Raw genomic sequence first — 20143 nt, forward strand, 5'->3', positions numbered from 1 at the left:
GATTCCCTATATGATTGTCATGGAGAAGAAGTAAATGGTAATTCATAAAGTGAAGCAATTCATTGTGGATCAGTTTGAGCGAAGAAAAAGTTCCAATCAATACTCAGAAATGCTTCCTGCATCAGAGTTGAGTCGAAATTAACATAATCGCGATAAGTTACAATAGAATTCCTATTTTCTTGAAAACGCGTATTGAACAAAAAACCATGTCATGGTTAGAACCCCCTGCCATGGATAGCTGATCTTGTTTCGTGACAATATCTGGAGAATCAGTTAGAATTAGATCTAGTAGAGAACAACCTGTTCGATGGAAAAAAAGTAGGTTCAGCATTAACACAAACATGAGCATGAGCATGAGCATGAGCATGATTGACCGCCCGCGGTTGCTCCTCTGTTATTGCAAGGACAACTGCATTTACACAAAGAACCAATAGATGATGCTTGGGATTAGCTTTCTCTTCATTGCGTAAATACTGGAATCCCAATACAATTTAGTAAGCAATACCAGCGCCGGCCGCGTCCGAATGCAGGTCAATTGAGGATAGGGAAGGAAGTGATGAAGTGATTCTCGCTTAGGCCAATAACCGAGGAATTCTCTGCGTTACTACGAGAAATCACTAGGAGTTTGGACAGGGGAAATGGAGATGTGTTAAGGAATTCGTCATGGTAAACGAATGTGACACATTCTACGGGCCCCGTATCATCAATACCAATTTTTCAAAGTTGAGTTATGGCATATTTGACATTTTTATCACATTCTATATTACTTTTGTCATCCAAAAATGCATTCGACATGATATTAGTGTGACAATAAATATAAATTGAACGACGATTAAGATTAACATAAAAATCGTGATTTTAAGTCTTTTAGGCACACTTTTTATCCAAACTATCGTATTTCAAACACCAACACACTGATTTTTCAAAAGTCTTCCATCATTTATAGATAAATGTATGAAGATTTTTTAGCATAAAAAGATTTTTAATCGGAAGACTTAACAACTCTGAAATATGGCTGATCATAGCATGGGTTTTTATTGCGTTGTAACGTCACGGAAAATCAACATTTTCAAATTTTATTCAAATACGGAAAACGTTACAAATATAAAATTTTGTATGCTCTTTGTACTCGAAAAGATCTTTCAAATGAGATCAAAAGAAAGAAAATCGGTTCACGGAAGCCTGAGTTTCACCTGGTTGAAGTTTTCGTTGTAACGTCACGAAAAACAAATGAGTTCGTGGGAAGTTATCAAGCCGGCTTCATCGACGGCCGGTCGACAACGGACCAGATCTTTACCGTACGGCAAATCCTCCAGAAATGCCGTGAATACCAGGTCCCAACGCACCACCTGTTCATCGACTTCAAAGCGGCATACGACAGTATCGACCGCGCAGAGCTATGAAGAATCATGGACGAAAACGGCTTTCCTGGGAAGCTGACTAGACTGATTAAAGCAACGATGGACGGTGTGCAAAACTGCGTAAGGGTTTCGGGTGAACTATCCAGTTCATTCGTATCTCGCCGGGGACTGCGACAAGGTGAGGGACTCTCATGTCTACTCTTCAACATCGCGCTGGAAGGTGTGATGCGACGAGCCGGGCTCAACAGCCGGGGAACGATTTTCACAAAATCCGGTCAATTTGTGTGCTTTGCGGACGACATGGACATTATCGCTAGAACATTTGGAACGGTGGCAGAACTGTACACCCGCCTGAAACGCGAAGCAGCAAAGGTCGGACTGGTGGTGAATGCCTCAAAAACAAAGTACATGCTGGTAGGCGGAACCGAAAACGACCGGATCCGTCTGGGTAGTAATGTTACGATAGACGGGGATACTTTCGAGGTGGTGGAGGAATTCGTCTACCTCGGATCCTTACTGACGGCTGACAACAACTTGAGCCGAGAAATTCGGAGGCGCATCATCAGCGGAAGTCGGGCCTACTACGGGCTCCAGAAGAAACTGCGGTCGAAAAAGATTCACCCACGCACCAAATGCACCATGTACAAAACGCTGATAAGACCGGTGATCCTCTACGGGCACGAGACATGGACCATGCTCGAGGAGGACCTGCAAGCACTCGGAGTTTTCGAGCGACGCGTGCTAAGAACGATCTTCGGCGGTGTGCAGGAGAACGGTGTGTGGCGGAGAAGAATGAACCACGAGCTCGCTGCACTTTACGGCGAACCCAGCATCCAGAAGGTGGCCAAAGCCGGAAGGATACGTTGGGCAGGGCATGTTGCAAGAATGCTGGACAACAACCCTGCAAAGCTGGTGTTTGCAACGGATCCGGTTGGCACAAGAAGGCGTGGAGCGCAAAGAGCACGACGGGCGGACCAGGTGGAGCGTGACTTGGCGAGCATTGGGCGCGACCGAGGATGGAGAGCGGCAGCCACAAACCGAGTATTGTGGCGTACTATTGTTGATTATGTCTTGTCTTAATGATGTTGAACAAATAAATGTATGTATGTATCTCACGAAAAAAAAGTTCTGTGGAAAAGACCAAATCTTTCTGGCTTGGACGGCTTCTGAATTGGACAAACGTAGTTCTATATTCAAAACAGTTTCGTCGTATGAGCTCTTTTTCAAGATATCGTTTATAAATTGCGTACCATTGCCCGTTCATTAACTACGTATACTTTTGAAGGACGGGGGATATGGTGTTTGGCCAAAATCTACGATGAAGTGAACTGCCCCTATTCGCATAACAGTCCCATGTTTGCTGGGTTTCCTATTCACATGGGACTGTTGTGCGAATGGGGGCAGTGAACGTCCAATTGAAATCGCTCACGTAGTGCCCTAGGGGACAAAAGAGCTGTAAATTAGGTTAAGCGATTAAGAATAAAAAAAAAAATCAGTGGCCAACAGACGAAACACTGACGAAATTACAAAGTTATTAAGTTGGTCAAAGACTTACAGTTGATGGATAGTTTGATTTAGAGTTCCACCAACAGGCGGCGCTAGAGAACTTACAAATTTTAAATTTCATACATCTCAGGATCCCTATTACATAGAAATACGATTTATTCGGCAAAGTTGTTTGGTAAGTAAAGGATTTGTAGTTGATTAACCAATAGATGTGAGTTTTTGCCACTAGAAGATGTTAGTTTCCAATTTGCAAAAGCAGGCAAGGGATTAGAATTTCTTGAAAAGTATTCTACAAGCTGGAACTTTTTTCACTTTGGACATATTGTATTCAAATCAAATTATAATCAAAGTTCAACATATAATTCTTAACATTCAAAATTTAATTTGATTGATTCACTTATTCCTTAGATATAAGAGTTATTAGAACAACAGTCAAAATTCTGATTCTGCGTAAAGCGCTCCACCTTTGTGTAGAGCTAACCAATCAAGTCTACAATATTGCATACAGATAACAAGATCAGGAACTATCAGTCAAAATTTAAGAATTTTTGATATATTTTACAAAAAGTTACGGCTTGTTGAATGTGTTTTGGGTAATTAATAAAATTAACATGCTTTTGAATATTTGCAACTAGCACCACTGTGTGGAAGAAAATAATACCATACGGCAATTAAACTGAAAGTCCTTGATCTACCAAACAACTTTAATGAAGCAACCATCTTTCCAATTAATCACGATCCTGAGATAGGTAAAACTAAAAATGTGTATGCTCGCTAGCGCCTCCTAGTGGAACGATTTGAAATCATACGGCCCATCAATTGAAAGTTCTTGACCAGCCAAACAATTTTGCCGAGGACACCAACTGTCTAAATAATTAGGATCTTGAAATATATGGGATGAATATTACGTCAGTGTTACATCTATTTGTAATATAAGAATCGCCGACAAACAGACCTAATACCTACGAAATTGAAACTCATATATCTCAGGACTCTAATAACTTATACTTTAGTCTTTTAGAATGTTGATGTCTTTGGAAAAGTTGTTTATCTTGTCAAGAATTTTCAGTTTGAAAGCCATTTGGTTCAAGTTTCTAACTGACTAGTGGTAGTTGAAATTTTGAAAAATCATGCACTTTATATTTATTCAAATAATATTCAACATGTTGTAACTTCTTATAAAGTACCCAAAGATTTTGCCAAAAAAAGTTTCTCAACTAGTCAAAATTTGTTGAAAACTTTTTGAGAAATTCTAAACTATTGTAAACTTTTAATTAGCGTCACTCAGTGTGTCTGAATCTCACATCCAATAGTGAATCAGCTGTAAGTTTTTGACTTATCAAACAACTTTGCCAAAGACACTAACTCTCTAAGTAATTATGACTCTGACATATATAGGATGATTTTTTTTGTCAGAATTAGGTCATTTTGTCTCTGGAATCACAGAAATTGATGCCCCTAAGTAGTATGCAGATCCTCAGGTATGTCTTTGTTTCAATAACTGCTCGCAAATCTTAAAGCGTTTTTAATTGAATCAATGACTTTGTATAAATTATTGAAAAAATGTTTAATTCGACCGTGTGATGAGTTACATGCTCAAAAATTTAAATATCTGGAGGTGCAAAATAATGGATCTCAGCGCGCTAGTCTTTGGAACAAAACTAGAAGAATATGGGTGATACTAAACCGAAGATGGGTGCCGGTGTCATTAACCTACATGAAGGAGTATTCATACTATTGATAGCAATAACTTGGCCCCCGAGCCATTTATCACAAAATGGATTTTCAATAGAATAAAGTTCTCTTTGAAGCAGTGAAGATAATGCAATGATATATTCGCAAATTCGGGTAAATTTGGCTGATTATTCTGATTCTAACATGATGTGCATTTTCGTGACGTTACAACGCGAGCAGAACCCTGTTTGAAACTGAACGGGCGTTGTAACGTCACGAAATGTATAAGTCGATTATCCAAAAACAAATCCGAAATTTAAATGTTTTATTCCATTGAATTAAAGAACAAACCAATAAATTTCAATGGTGGAAAAAAAATCAGAATATAATAAAAATCCGAGCAGATATTTTAAGATGTTGGTAGCGCGTTAGAGAGGGTCGGATTCTAGCGCGTTGTAACGTCACGCTACAAATACGCATTTTGAACACGTTTTTCTAATGAATACTAAATGTTCATTAGGTCAAATATATCAGAAATTTTACAAGGAATCCGAATATGAAAAAATATTTTGAGGTTTACGCTCGTTTTCATAAGTTATAGTGGAAAATCTGACTACGAATGCGTCAAAACGTTGTAACGTCACGGTAGAATGTGTCATGTAATGTTTTGATTCGCGATTAATAATGCGCTCGCGAAGCAATACCCTTCTAAACCTTGGACGACGAACGCGATCTGTTGTGCCTCAAAACTCACCCTACATAAGTTATTCATTCGCATCTAAGGAGATCACTATATTAAACCCCGACGCACCCGTAGTTTGCGTTTCCGCGCGAGACAATGCTGAACGCGATCGATTCACAAGTATTTACAAAATTACACGAGATAAATAAATCAGAAAGACCTTATCGCATGGTTCGCCGTCTATCTTTTACCATTTATTCATATGGACTAAAATATTACAAATGTCGACACCGACGATGACGAACCATTCAAACTCTTGTGTACATGCAAAAAATGAAAAAAACATATTTATTATCAACTAAGTGTGCATTTGGAACTAGCGCCGACACATGACGTGACGAACTTTTCAAAATTTGTTAGATAAATACACAGAAACCAGAGCAGAATTTTATACATCCTTTAGCATTAATTATTATGATAAAATGGAACGAGCTCACCAATAAACCTCCTTCAAAGTCTCCAGTGCGTTAGGCCGTGTCGATTTTTGCAAAATTGCGAATACACAATCCCGAATAGTCACAAATGGTTGCAAATGGACCCAAATGAAGCCCTGCAAAATTTAAAAATTCTAAAAAATCGGTAAGCTAGTCCGCAATCGACTTGAAGTTTTATATGGGAATTTTAATTTTTCAGTATGGGGAAATCCAACTTTTCAAACTTTTGAAGAAAAAGGCACATTAAAGCAACTCTAAAAATCCGCTCCCCCCCTGAAGATTTAGTGCATATATTAGGGAACATTTTGTTAGAAGACAACTTTTTAGTTGCACTTAAGATAAGGGCGTTAATAAATTTCGAAACAATGGACATTTTATTCGCATGATTTCTAACTTCTTTAATTGGCATCACTGCACGTTTTGCGTGTTGAAGAGGGTGGTAACAGCCATCTGCGGCGTCACCACCCGTCGCTGGATGGAGACGCAAGTACTTGATAAAAATGAGATAGTTAGGATTGTAAATATTCTTGCGATATTGCTTTATAAAAACTTGGTATCTTTGGCAAAGTTGTTGGCATGGTCAAGAGCTGTCCAGTGATGAACTAAATCATTGGCAAATCCATCGCTGGGCGGCGCTAGTGTGCATACAAACTGCATGCAAAAGTATTAACGTATATGCGTGTATCTCAATAACGTGATAATTTAACTGTGTGGTGTCTTCGACAAAGTTGTTGGCTGGGCCACGGGCTATCCAGTGACGAACCAAGTAAGTAGGAATTCAACCGATAGGCGGCGCTAGTGTGAATACAAACTGGATGCAAACATACAAACGTATATGTGTGTATCTCAATGACGTGATAATTTAAGTAGGTGGTGTCTTCGACAAATTTGTTGGCTGGAGCACGGGCTATCCAGTGACGAACGCAATACAGTCTAGACTCCTATTACAGGGTTAGTTCGGGGGTGTAGTAGGAATCCGTGTTGTAGGAATCCCAGAGCTTATGGGATTTCGCCTATATGGGGGTGTGAGCGAATATATCAGGAGTATTACAAGATAGCACCATACTTTCTTTGGCAAAGTTGTAGTACTAGAATAGATCTACCACACAATGCGAACTAACATTCAATTAGTAGGCAATTTGGCCGATAGAGGCGCTATGTAGAAGTGGTTGCTTATGTTCACTCGCCAGTATAAGCACTCATAAGTTGTCGCTTGCGATATCTCAAGATCTACTTGATTTGGAACAATGCTGTCTTGGGCAAAGTTGTTCAGTAGGTCAAGAACAATCTGGTGGTTACCCAATTAGTTTGTGATTTCGCCGCTAGGTGGTGCTAGTTGTCAAGTAAAGTTTCAAACTTCTCTAGCTCGCGATCCAGATTAGATAGAAAAGTGCCGTCTTCGTAAGAGTTTTTCAGGAAGTAAAAACCTATCTGGTGATTCAACATTTAGTTGGTGATTTCGCCGCTAGGTGCCACTAGTTGTTAAGTAAAATTTCAAACTTCTTTAGCTCGCGATCCAGAGCAGATAGAAAAGTATCGTCTTCGGCCAAGTTCTTCAGGAAGTCACGAACAATCTTTTGATGTAACAATTAGTTGGTGATTTCACCGCTAGGTGGCACTAGTTGTCATGTAAAGTTTCAAACTCTGCTATCTCGGGATCCAAAGCAGATCGAAAAGTTTTATCTTCGGCAAAGTGCTTTTGGAAGTCAAGAGCTATCTGGTGATTCAACAGTTAGTTGGTGATTTCGCCGCTAGGTGGCGCTCTTTGTCAAGTAAAATTTCAAACTTCTCTAGCTCGTGATCCAGAGCAGATAGAAGAGGGTCGTTTACGTCAAAATTCTTCAGGAAGTCAAGAACAATCATGTGATTCAACAATTAGTTGGTGATTTCGCCACTAGGTGGCACTAGTTGTCAAGTAAAGTTTCAAACTCCGCTATCTCGGGATCCAAAGCAGATCGAAAAGTATCGTCTTCGGCAAAGTTCTTCAGGAAGTCAAGAGCTATCTAATGACTTAACATTAAGTTTGTAATTTCGCCGCTAGGTGACGCTAGTTGTCAAGTAAAGTATTAAACTTCTATAGCTTGCGATCCAGATCAGATAGAAAAGTGCCGTCTTCGTAAGAGTTTTTCAGGAAGTTAAAACCTGTCTGGTGATTCAACATTTAGTTGGTGATTTCGCCGCTAGGTGCCACTAGTTGTTAAGTAAAATTTCAAACTTCTTTAGCTCGCGATCCAGAGCAAATAGAAAAGCATCGTCTTCGGCTTAGTTCTTCAGGAAGTCAAGAGTTATCTAATGACTTAACATTTAGTTTGTAATTTCGCCGCTAGGTGACGCTCTTTGTCAAGTAAAGTTTCAAACTTCTCTAGCTCTCGATCCAGATCAGATAGAAAAGTGCCGTCTTCGTCAGAGTTTTTCGGGAAGTAAAAACCTACCTGGTGATTCAATATTTAGTTGGTGATTTCGTTGCTAGGGTGCGCTAGTTGTTAAATAAAATATTAAACTTCTTTAGCTCGCGATCCAGAGCAGATAGAAGAGAGTCGTCTTCGGCAAAGTTCTACAGGAAGTCATTTCGCCGCTAGGTGGTGCTAGTTGTCAAGTAAAGTTTCAAACTTCTTTATTTCGGGATCCATAGCAGATAGAAGAGGGTCGTCTTCGGCAAAGTTCTCCAGGAAGTCAAGAACAATTTTGTGATTCAACATTAAGTTGGTGATTTCGCCGCTAGGTGGCGCTCTTTGTCAAGTAAAATTTCAAACTTCTCTAGCTCGCGATCCAGAGCAGATAGAAGAGGGTCGTCTTCGACAAAGTTCTTCTAGAAGTCAAGGGCTATCTAGTGATTCAACTATAAGTTTGTGATTTCACCGCTAGGTGGCGCTAGTTGTCAAGTAAAGTTTCAAACTTCTCTAGCTCTCGATCCAGAGCAGATAGAAAAGTGTCGTCTTCGGCAAAGTTCTTCAGGAAGTCAAGAGTCATCTTCTGATTAAAAATATAGTTTGTGAATTTGCCGTTGGGTGGCGCTAATTGTCATGTAAAGTTTTAAAACACTATCTCAGGATCTATAGCAGATAGAATAGTACTGTCTTCGGCAAAGTTCAACAGGAAGCCAAGAGCATTCTGGTGATAAAACAATAAATTGATGATATAGCTGCTAGGTGATGCAAGGCTGCTCGGAATCCATAGCAGATAGAAAAGTGTTATCTTTGGCAATTTTCTTCAGAAAGTATAGACTATAGAACAACCTGGTGATTCAACAATTAGTAGGTAGTTCGCCGCTACGTGGCGGTAATTGGCAAATAGAATTTTGAACATCTCTATCTTGGATCCAGACCAGGGTTGACAATCGTCGTTCTCTTCACCGCCGCGTAAAGAAAAAAAATCTCATTATCCCGATAGAACAATATTGCGACTAGCTTTTTCATTGCCGGTAAAGGGTGAACCCGAGGATGAACCTCGATGATAAATAGTCGACCACCAACGTTTTTGTCATCCTTTCTGTTCCTTTGTAAACGAGCGGCGACCGGCCAAGGAAACGCCACCAGGAAGTAGCATTTATTAGTGTTTCAGCGCGTATGCTATTGTTGCACCGCAATAGTTCTGCTGCTTAATAGTAATCCCAAGTAACACGCTTGTCACATAAGAGCGGAACAAAAACCTGCTGCTGTAACTTTTATGTGACAAGTGCGTTAGGGCCTGTCCATGAACTACGTAGACTCTAAGGGGGAAACGGGGGTTTCTGGCCAAAGTCTACGCTCCATACAAATTTTGAGAATTTTGTATGAACAAAAGTCTACGAGGGGTCTGAGATGGCCGAAAAAAAGTCAACGTAGTTTATGGACAGCGCCTTACTTGGAAAGGACTGACAATTCAGAGGTCCGATGTTTGATCCCAGATGCACACTTTTTTGTACATACATTGAAATTCATATTTGTATGTTACTGTGCGACAACATAGACTCCGTTCACAGACAAACATACGTAACAGTCTTAAACATGGCTTGGCACGCGCATTTAAGGATCAATTCAAATTTCATTTAATTTCCACTATCCTTCCACCAGAGGCGTTAGTGTTCGATCGTTTTGACGTTTGCCAGTGTACACGTTGCTGAATCATGCAATCGACAGTATCTCGAGCGGTTCTTCGAACAGGTGGCTGTGTGTTCATGGAAAAGAACTTAGCCGAAGACGACACTTTTCTATTTGCTCTGGATCGCGAGCAAGAGAAGTTTGAAACTCTACTTGGCAACTAACACCACCTAGCGGCAAAATAACAAACTTAATGTTAAGTCATTAGATAGCTCTTGACTTCCTGAAGAACTTTGCCGAAGACGATACTTTTCGATCTGCTTTGGATCCCGAGATAGCGGAGTTTGAAACTTTACTTGACAACTAGTGCCACCTAGTGGCGAAATCACCAACTAATTGTTACATCACAAGGTTGCTCTTGACTTCCTGAAGAACTTTGCCGAAGACGACTCTCTTCTATCTGCTCTGGATCGCGAGCTAAAGAAGTTTAATATTTTACTTAACAACTAGCGCACCCTAGCAACGAAATCACCAACTAAATATTGAATCACCAGATAGGTTTTTACTTCCCGAAAAACTCTGACGGCACTTTTCTATCTGATCTGGATCGAGAGCTAGAGAAGTTTGAAACTTTACTTGACAACTAGCGTCACCTAGCAGCGGCGAAATTACAAACTAAATGTTAAGTCATTAGATAACTCTTGACTTCCTGAAGAACTTAGCCGAAGACGATGCTTTTCTATTTGCTCTGGATCGCGAGCTAAAGAAGTTTGAAATTTTACTTAAAAACTAGTAGCACCTAGCGGCGAAATCACCAACTAAATGTTGAATCACCAGATAGGTTTTAACTTCCTGAAAAACTCTTACGAAGACGGCACTTTTCTATCTGATCTGGATCGCAAGCTATAGAAGTTTAATACTTTACTTGACAACTAGCGTCACCTAGCGGCGAAATTACAAACTTAATGTTAAGTCATTAGATAGCTCTTGACTTCCTGAAGAACTTTGCCGAAGACGATACTTTTCGATCTGCTTTGGATCCCGAGATAGCGGAGTTTGAAACTTTACTTGACAACTAGTGCCACCTAGTGGCGAAATCACCAACTAGGGTATCGCGCCACTTGGGCGGTGGCTTCTATATTCGTCTGTTTTCCACTACAACTCAGTCAATTTTGAACCAATTGACTTGAAATGTTGTACACGGGTAGATACTATACCTATCTCACCACATTCCAAAAGTTGTGTCAATTGATTCAAATTTGACTGAGTTATAGTGGAAAACAGACGAATATAGAAGCCACCGCCCAAGTGGCGCGATTCCCTAATTGTTGAATCACATGATTGTTCTTGACTTCCTGAAGCATTTTGCCGTAAACGACCCTCTTCTATCTGCTCTGGATCACGAGCTAGAGAAGTTTGAAATTTTACTTGACAAAGAGCGCCACCTAGCGGCGAAATCACCAACTAACTGTTGAATCACCAGATAGCTCTTGACTTCCAAAAGCACTTTGCCGAAGATAAAACTTTTCGATCTGCTTTGGATCCCGAGATAGCAGAGTTTGAAACTTTACATGACAACTAGTGCCACCTAGCGGTGAAATCACCAACTAATTGTTACATCAAAAGATTGTTCGTGACTTCCTGAAGAACTTAGCCGAAGACGATACTTTTCTATCTGCTCTGGATCGCGAGCTAAAGAAGTTTGAAATTTTACTTAACAACTAGTGGCATCTAGCGGCGAAATCACCAACTAAATGTTGAATCACCAGATAGGTTTTTACTTCCTGAAAAACTCTTACGAAGACGGCACTTTTCTATCTAATCTGGATCGCGAGCTAGAGAAGTTTGAAACTTTACTTGACAACTAGCACCACCTAGCGGCGAAATCACAAACTAATTGGGTAACCACCAGATTGTTCTTGACCTACTGAACAACTTTGCCCAAGACAGCATTGTTCCAAATCAAGTAGATCTTGAGATATCGCAAGCGACAACTTATGAGTGCTTATACTGGCGAGTGAACATAAGCAACCACTTCTACATAGCGCCTCTATCGGCCAAATTGCCTACTAATTGAATGTTAGTTCGCATTGTGTGGTAGATCTATTCTAGTACTACAACTTTGCCAAAGAAAGTATGGTGCTATCTTGTAATACTCCTGATATATTCGCTCACACCCCCATATAGGCGAAATCCCATAAGCTCTGGGATTCCTACAACACGGATTCCTACTACACCCCCGAACTAACCCTGTAATAGGAGTCTAGACTGTATTGCGTTCGTCACTGGATAGCCCGTGCTCCAGCCAACAAATTTGTCGAAGACACCACCTACTTAAATTATCACGTCATTGAGATACACACATATACGTTTGTATGTTTGCATCCAGTTTGTATTCACACTAGCGCCGCCTATCGGTTGAATTCCTACTTACTTGGTTCGTCACTGGATAGCCCGTGGCCCAGCCAACAACTTTGTCGAAGACACCACACAGTTAAATTATCACGTTATTGAGATACACGCATATACGTTAATACTTTTGCATGCAGTTTGTATGCACACTAGCGCCGCCCAGCGATGGATTTGCCAATGATTTAGTTCATCACTGGACAGCTCTTGACCATGCCAACAACTTTGCCAAAGATACCAAGTTTTTATAAAGCAATATCGCAAGAATATTTACAATCCTAACTATCTCATTTTTATCAAGTACTTGCGTCTCCATCCAGCGACGGGTGGTGACGCCGCAGATGGCTGTTACCACCCTCTTCAACACGCAAAACGTGCAGTGATGCCAATTAAAGAAGTTAGAAATCATGCGAATAAAATGTCCATTGTTTCGAAATTTATTAACGCCCTTATCTTAAGTGCAACTAAAAAGTTGTCTTCTAACAAAATGTTCCCTAATATATGCACTAAATCTTCAGGGGGGGAGCGGATTTTTAGAGTTGCTTTAATGTGCCTTTTTCTTCAAAAGTTTGAAAAGTTGGATTTCCCCATACTGAAAAATTAAAATTCCCATATAAAACTTCAAGTCGATTGCGGACTAGCTTACCGATTTTTTAGAATTTTTAAATTTTGCAGGGCTTCATTTGGGTCCATTTGCAACCATTTGTGACTATTCGGGATTGTGTATTCGCAATTTTGCAAAAATCGACACGGCCTACCAGTGCGTATGTGCTGCAGCATCTTCCACTAACTGGCCTCGAAATCACACTGAACCGCTACAACAACACACGGGTACGACGATGTGCACATTCAATAGTCGACGACGACGATCCGAATGAAAAGCGGCACTTCCACTTTGCCTCCAAAAACACACTAAACCGCCCCGTACGAAGATGAGCACGCACACAGAACGACGACGCGATGCAACGACGAATCAAGACGGACTCAGTAGGTTCAGCATTAACACAAACATATAATAAACTTTCAAGTGTTTCTTTAAAGGTCTTTGTACGAAATGAAGAATTTAATAAATCGGTATTAAAATCACCAATAAAAAAACTACTATTATATCGAACAGTGAAAATTTTCAGTAAATCATTGATAGTCTCAGAGCAATCAACAGTAGGTGGGTTATAAATAACACCTAGCAGTAATTTTTCGTTACGATTTTTGATTTCCACTGCTAGATATTCAGTTTCACCAGAATTGTCAATGATAAATTGTGACTTTGCAAAGACACGATAACCAAAATTCTTTCTTAAATATATGCAAATGCCACCGCCATGAAGATTCCGATCATTCCTAATTATATTATATCCGTCAATCTCGATCATAACGTCACTGATTGTATTATTGAGCCATGTTTCGGTGAAACATATTACATCGACTTTACCGTTACAAAAAAACATTCGCAGCTTATCCAATCTCGTGAAGTTTCGAGCTACAAGGCTCTGAACGTTGGTGTGAACGACATTCAAATGATCATTTTGTATTGTCGTCGCGGTTGAAACCCGAAGTTCCCCCACACTCGACAATCGAATTTCCTGAAAATCCATACGTGAAATCTAACGTCGGACGTAGTGCGCTGGACAGCGGACCTGCCCCTCTATCCAGCGCACTGTGCCTGACATACGTCCGACACACGGCTTAGGAGAAACATCGATTTTCGCGTGTCAAAAATTCCGATTTTCAACTGCACGAACAATAACGCAGCATTTCGAACAATTCTTGGAATCGCAGTGCTCAGAAAAGCAATAACATCTAGAACATTAGCCATAGTCAAAACAAGTGATCAAACTAAGCTTTGAAGAAAGTCTGCCAAAAAAACCATCCCGCATGCAATAATGAACAAAGAAAATTTAAAACTACAATTATCAATAATTCATTTAGTCTTGAAGTTCGGTTTTAGTTCTAAAACAAAAATTGATTGTTTATATATCCCAAGGTATTCATTAACAGTGTAAACACGTAAATATAGTTAGTATGGGTCGGAGCCAGGGTACTCGAGGCAGCTCGAGGTTAGTATGTCACAATGTTTTAGAGATGGGCTTGGAGAGGACTGAGGGTAAGGTTTTTCTGAACCTTTTCCGGGCCGTATCTTTGGCTTAGCGTTTTCGTCGCCTCATGGTGTTGGTACCAGCTTATCGGTTTTCGTCTGCCAGATGGCCTGGCCAGGAACAAAACACAAAAAGACAAAACAGAGAAAAAACTGGGAAAGAGAACACAAGCGAATTAAACTTTTATATGAAATCTGTACAGTAATATGAGCGAAGGAAGTCGAAAATACATCCCATGTATGTGACATCGCGGGTCCCCAACAATCTCTCACAAGAACCAAGGGATGTCTACCTCGGGCCTCAAGGGTATCCAATAGTAGTGCTCTGGAGGCGTCATTATCCGGGCACTGCCAAACTACGTGGTCGATGTCATTGTAACCAGAACCGCACTTAGTATAATCATTGCTCAACGCGAGGTTAATCCTGTGTAAATGCGCATCTAGCGAGTAATGGTTGGACATAAGTCTTGATATCACGCGAATGAATTTGCGACTTATGTATATCCAAACCATACCACCACAGTCGCAAAAAAAAAACATTACGAGAGAGTCCGCCTTCTCATTGCCATAAGTTGAGCAGTGTGAGGTGACCCATACAAAGGTAATCTTGTGTGATCTTTTGACCAGTGTACCCATCTGCTCGCTTATTTTTGTAAAAAAAGTAAGATGGATGTTTTACAGGCTTCCTCGACCGGAGTGCCTCAATAGAACTAAGGCAATCCGAGAAGATGAAGAAATGGTCTGCGGGCATGTTGGAAATCATCTCCAAAGCGAAGTTGATTGCTGCCAGCTCAGCAACATAAACCGAACAAGGTTCCTGAAGTTTGCGGAAGGCGGTGAAATTTTCATTGAAAACACCGCAACCAGTGGATCCATTTATGCGAGGCCCATCAGAGAAGAATCTCTTACAAGAATTGACATTTTGGTACTTTTCGTTAAAAATGTGAGGAATATAAATACACCAAAGTTGATCTGGTATTCCCTGAACAGCTTGTTTCAGGGACAGATCGTATTTAACAGAGGAAATGTCAATAGTGAAGTGTACACGAGGAGGGCTATAACTTGGTAGGCTTTGTAGACGACATGTAGAACAGATAGATTCTCATGAATGTTGACTGAGTGTTTAGACTGAGCATTTCTTCGAAGTTTTCAATAACAAGTGTGTTACTACGTGATCCAGAAGAAGTTGTGGTCCTAAAAGATTCTCCCACAAACTTAACCTGTACAATGCGCTAATGAGATCGGTGATCCTCTACGGACATGAAACATGGACCATGCTCGAGGAGTACCTTCAAGCAGTCGGAATTTTCGAACGACACGTGCTAAGGACGATCTTCGGCGGTGTCCAGGAGAACGGTGTGTAACGGAGAAGGATGAACCACAAACTCACAGCAGTCTGCATCGAACCCAGCATCTAGAAGATGGCCAAAGCCGGCAGGATACGATTGGCAGGGTATGTTACAAGAATGCCGGACAACAATCCTTCAAAGTTGGTGTTCGTGACTGATCCGATTTGCACCAGAAGCCGTGTAGCGCAGAGAGAACGATGAGCGCCCGGTGGAGCGTAATATGGCGAGCACTGGACGTGATCGTCAATGGAGAGCGGCAGCCGCGAACCGAGCATTGTGTGTTGCATGATTACGTTTTATCTCGAACGTGATACTGAGCAAATAGAAGTACGTATCTACCAATCTGTACAGTAACAGTTTCATAGTATCCGCGTAGATTGGTTTAATTTTTCCGGTTCTTCGGAGATTTCTTACACAGTTCGAAAACAGAGTGTAACATTCTGTGTCATATGATGCACATGATTGGAGCGTGGGTTATCACAGAAGTTTACATGACATATCATGTAAAAGTCATAAAAATCATGTAAACTTCCATTATATGTCATGTAATTCAGCGTGACTCTGAGTGTTTACATGACATATAACATAAATTTACATGATACATCATGTAAACGATCATAACACTAAGTTTACATGACTAAAATGAAGTTTACATGACGTGTAAATCTCATTATTTTTATCTGTGTAGATTTCACCGATTTTCTCCTGTAATTTCATCGGAAATCTATCATTTGGTTGTTCACAGATTTTTTTTTTTCATCAAATGCTGCAATTTATTCTAAGTCTGTAAAACAAATTCCGGACAGATAAAAAAAATATCATTCACTAGGTATTGATCAAAACTCAATACTAAAATCATTCTGTCAAAAATGCGCTTCACTTCCACACCTACAGTGCCACGCGCGCTGGTTTACTCACCTAATTGCCAATCGAAACTGTTGAATAACAATTTAATCGAATTTAGTTCCAAAACATCCCCCAATCGAGAGGAAAAATGATGCAAACTGCATGGTGGGTAGGCGGAATCGATACTCACTAGGTATACCTACCTCCTACATAGATACGAATATTTCTCTACTATAACAACACCGAAACGCCTTCCACCCAAGCTTCCACCTGATAAATCCGCTACTGATGCTGGGGGTTCGCGAAGTGCGTCAATTTGGCCCAAAGTTGGGGGGAGCTAGAGTGATAGTGCCAATAATTGTCCTACGTTTCAACATTGATCTAATTTCAGAACTAATGAATATGAACGACCAGTTTCGTTTTTTTTCACGACTAGTTTAATCATCTCCAACAAATAAACATGAAAAAATAGTAGTAAACTAAACTCCAGTCTCTTGCTGTGAACCTGAAATTGGACCTTAACCCTTCCGAATAGTAGGAGCAGGTGGGAGCGAGATTTCTATATTGCAGCGGTCGGTGGAGCCAATCAAGCTGACACTCAGCTGTCAGGGAGGTGGGATTTCGTTTTCGGTGGTAATGCCATCAGAAATCCAGTTTATTTGGGACATTTTTCGGGAAAATTCAATTCATCTCCTGAACGGTGCTGCGGCCCGGCACATTCATTCCATTGAAATAAACTGCAATTTTGATTGGCTTCCATAGATACATTAATGCGATAGTTTATTTTCGATTGGACTAGGTAGGTAAGGTACCCCGGGGCAAGTGGGACCTAAAAAAATGCTAATTTGGTTTTGTCATGAAAAAAAATTCAGAACACATTTTTTTAAATAATTTCAATGAACCCAAAAGACGTTGTTGGTATATTTGTACTGATTAACGTGCATTACAACTGTTTCAAAATTTGTACATTCCATATATTATGCATATAATGAAAAGTGTAGCAGATCTGCATTTACTGCATTTCACGGGGCAAGTGGGACCTATTCAGAGTTTTTCGTTCAAAGGGCTTAATATAAGTTGCATCAAATAAGGTAACATAAAACATAAATCCCTTATATGAATGACTATGTTTAGAGATTAAAATAAGAAGAGGTTTAAGGTATCGTGCATAAATTACGTAACACATAAAAAGTCGCTGGGGAAAAAAACTTGAATCAACTCTAGCAGCTCATGCAAAATAATTTTTTTTTTTCTATACAAAAGCACCGTAAAGTGAGGAGACTTAAGATTTTGAACCTTGGTCTCTATATTATATAGTTGATGAATCTCGCCAAAAGTAAATCTGGGGTTTCGAGATTTTCAGTAATATCTTCTCCCTTACATAATCTTACGATCATTAAATAATGTTTTTATTAAATCATAAATTTTGAAAAGGTTATTTCCCTATTTTATTTTTTTATGAACGGTTCCTGAATGCTCAAAAGAATTCATTATGCAGCGTAAAGTGAAAAAATAATGGAAGATATTTAGAGAAAAACATAAAAAATACATGCTTTTGTTTTTTTTTTCGTTTTACCCAAGGTTTTACCATTTTTAACAAGAATTTTATCATCTAAACAAAGGTAATAAAGTATAATTCAACAGTAAATTACTTAACACGTCAATTTTTATTGACTTTCGTGCTAATTTGATCTTAGGCTGGACAAGGCAAGATGAACCCATAAAATTGCGTTTGTTTATTCTCATAGGTCCCACTTACCCCAGATAGCGAAATGCACTGGGGCAAGTAAGGACAGTTAACTAAAGGTAATAAATAAAAATAAAATACAGCTCTTTCGCTTGAAATCATTTGCAAGAAATCCAAATACTATCCTGAAACCGAAAAAGTATTTGTAGAATGACAAATCTATTTTTAAACGACGAATGTAGTAGAGCACGTCAATCTCACCTAGTGAATTGAAAATTACATATAAACAACAATAACGTATATGGTCTCTTTATGGTTGACACAATAACATTTTTTGTTTTTAAAGTATCCGTAGGTGTGATACCCATGTTTTCCATGAAGAATGTTAGTCTTAAAAATAAATACTAAAAAAAGTACCAGCTATAGGTCTCACTTGCCCCCGATTCTCACTTGCCCCGGGGTACCTTACGCCAGTCGGCGATGCATGTCCGGAGTAATCACATTCTAACAAGAGTTTCGTGATGAAGTTCTCATTCAATATTGGATGGTGGGTGATGTTCGCAGTCAATGCCATTATTCAATCTTTCCGAAAGAACATCAGCATCAGAACTACATGTTTGTGGAACAAGTTTAAATAATGTGACAATTTGCTGATTCCACACAGTTCAAACATAAGTGTGAACTTTAAATTCTGAAGGTAGAGCTGCTTTGAATGAAATTAATATATTATATACAACGGGAAACTTATTGAACAGATTTTAATGCACCATGTGTAAACTTTACACTGTGAAGTGGGGCGGGCAAAGAAAGGCTCGTATGCAATCTGAATCGCAGCATTTACGGAATAAAGCAGTTAGCATGGACCCGGAGTGGAGACCACAGCAAACAAAAAGACAAGGCGGCACTTCACCTTTGTAAACGTCAATTTTCGACGTAAACATGTGACATCATTCATATCGTATTTTAACATTGATAAAATTAATGTGAAGCAAGCACTAGATCGTTTTTAGAGCTTTTGAGACACATTCCACGCGTTACGTTTTGCGCGAGAATCAAACTGTTGCTTCCAAAAACTGTTATGTTATTCAATACATGCTAACCAGCATATCAAACGATCAGATTTGAATGGAAGATTCATTTTATGCTTTTCAATTGGAAATTCTACCTTTGTACTTCGAAAGAAATCAAGAAATACAGCGTAACGGGACACCATCGCAAAAAATGATGATTTTTGACCGAACGACAAGAAATTTGCAACTTTTTAGAAGCAGTTTTTGAAGTTTCAGGTACTTTTCGAAAAATATAAGCAATTATCTTCATTTTGATGCAAAAAGAATCAAAATCGACAGCAAGAACTCGGAAATATCGTTCAATGAAGTTCAAAAATCGCGGTGTAGAAGTGCGTGGAATGTGTCTTGAGCGATTGGAATTACGTCATCAAAAAAAAAATGACAGTTTTCCGGAAAGTATCACCTTCCAAATGTTGTACACCGTGGTTTTAAAGGAAACGGTGGAACACGTCTTGTTCGTGTGCCCGCGTTTTCGTGCAATGCCTGACGACCACATGCTTGCCATATGCCGGAGGACACATCTTCGGGCAATCTTGTCCAGAGGATTTGTAGAGATGAGTTTGGCTGGAATGCTGTTTGTTTCAACGGCTATCACCCATATCGTCTTGGAGCTACAGAGCTACAGAATACAGGAGGTAGCGGTAGTGGTGAGGTCAACCCCTTCGCAAGGAGTGGGTTGATGAGGTCTCCGATTAGGAGAAGTGAGGAAATAGAAGCGAGAAGCAGCATACGCAGCTTGAGCATGGGTGCTTCGATCCCACCGAAAATCCAGCCGGTGGTGATCATGGACGGAGCGTGGTACGAGGGCCGTTAACCAAAGACATGAGGGGATGTCCGCGATGGATATTGCTGTGCTGCGGCTCGGCAAAATCATCGACTTTGCGTCCAAGAAGTCCAACATTAGTAAGGACCTGAAAACGGCCCTGTCGCGACTTCGTTAGTCGATTGATG

The sequence above is a fragment of the Aedes albopictus genome, chromosome 1 (genome assembly GCF_035046485.1).
Source record: "Aedes albopictus strain Foshan chromosome 1, AalbF5, whole genome shotgun sequence".
Classification (NCBI taxonomy): Eukaryota; Metazoa; Arthropoda; class Insecta; order Diptera; family Culicidae; genus Aedes; species Aedes albopictus.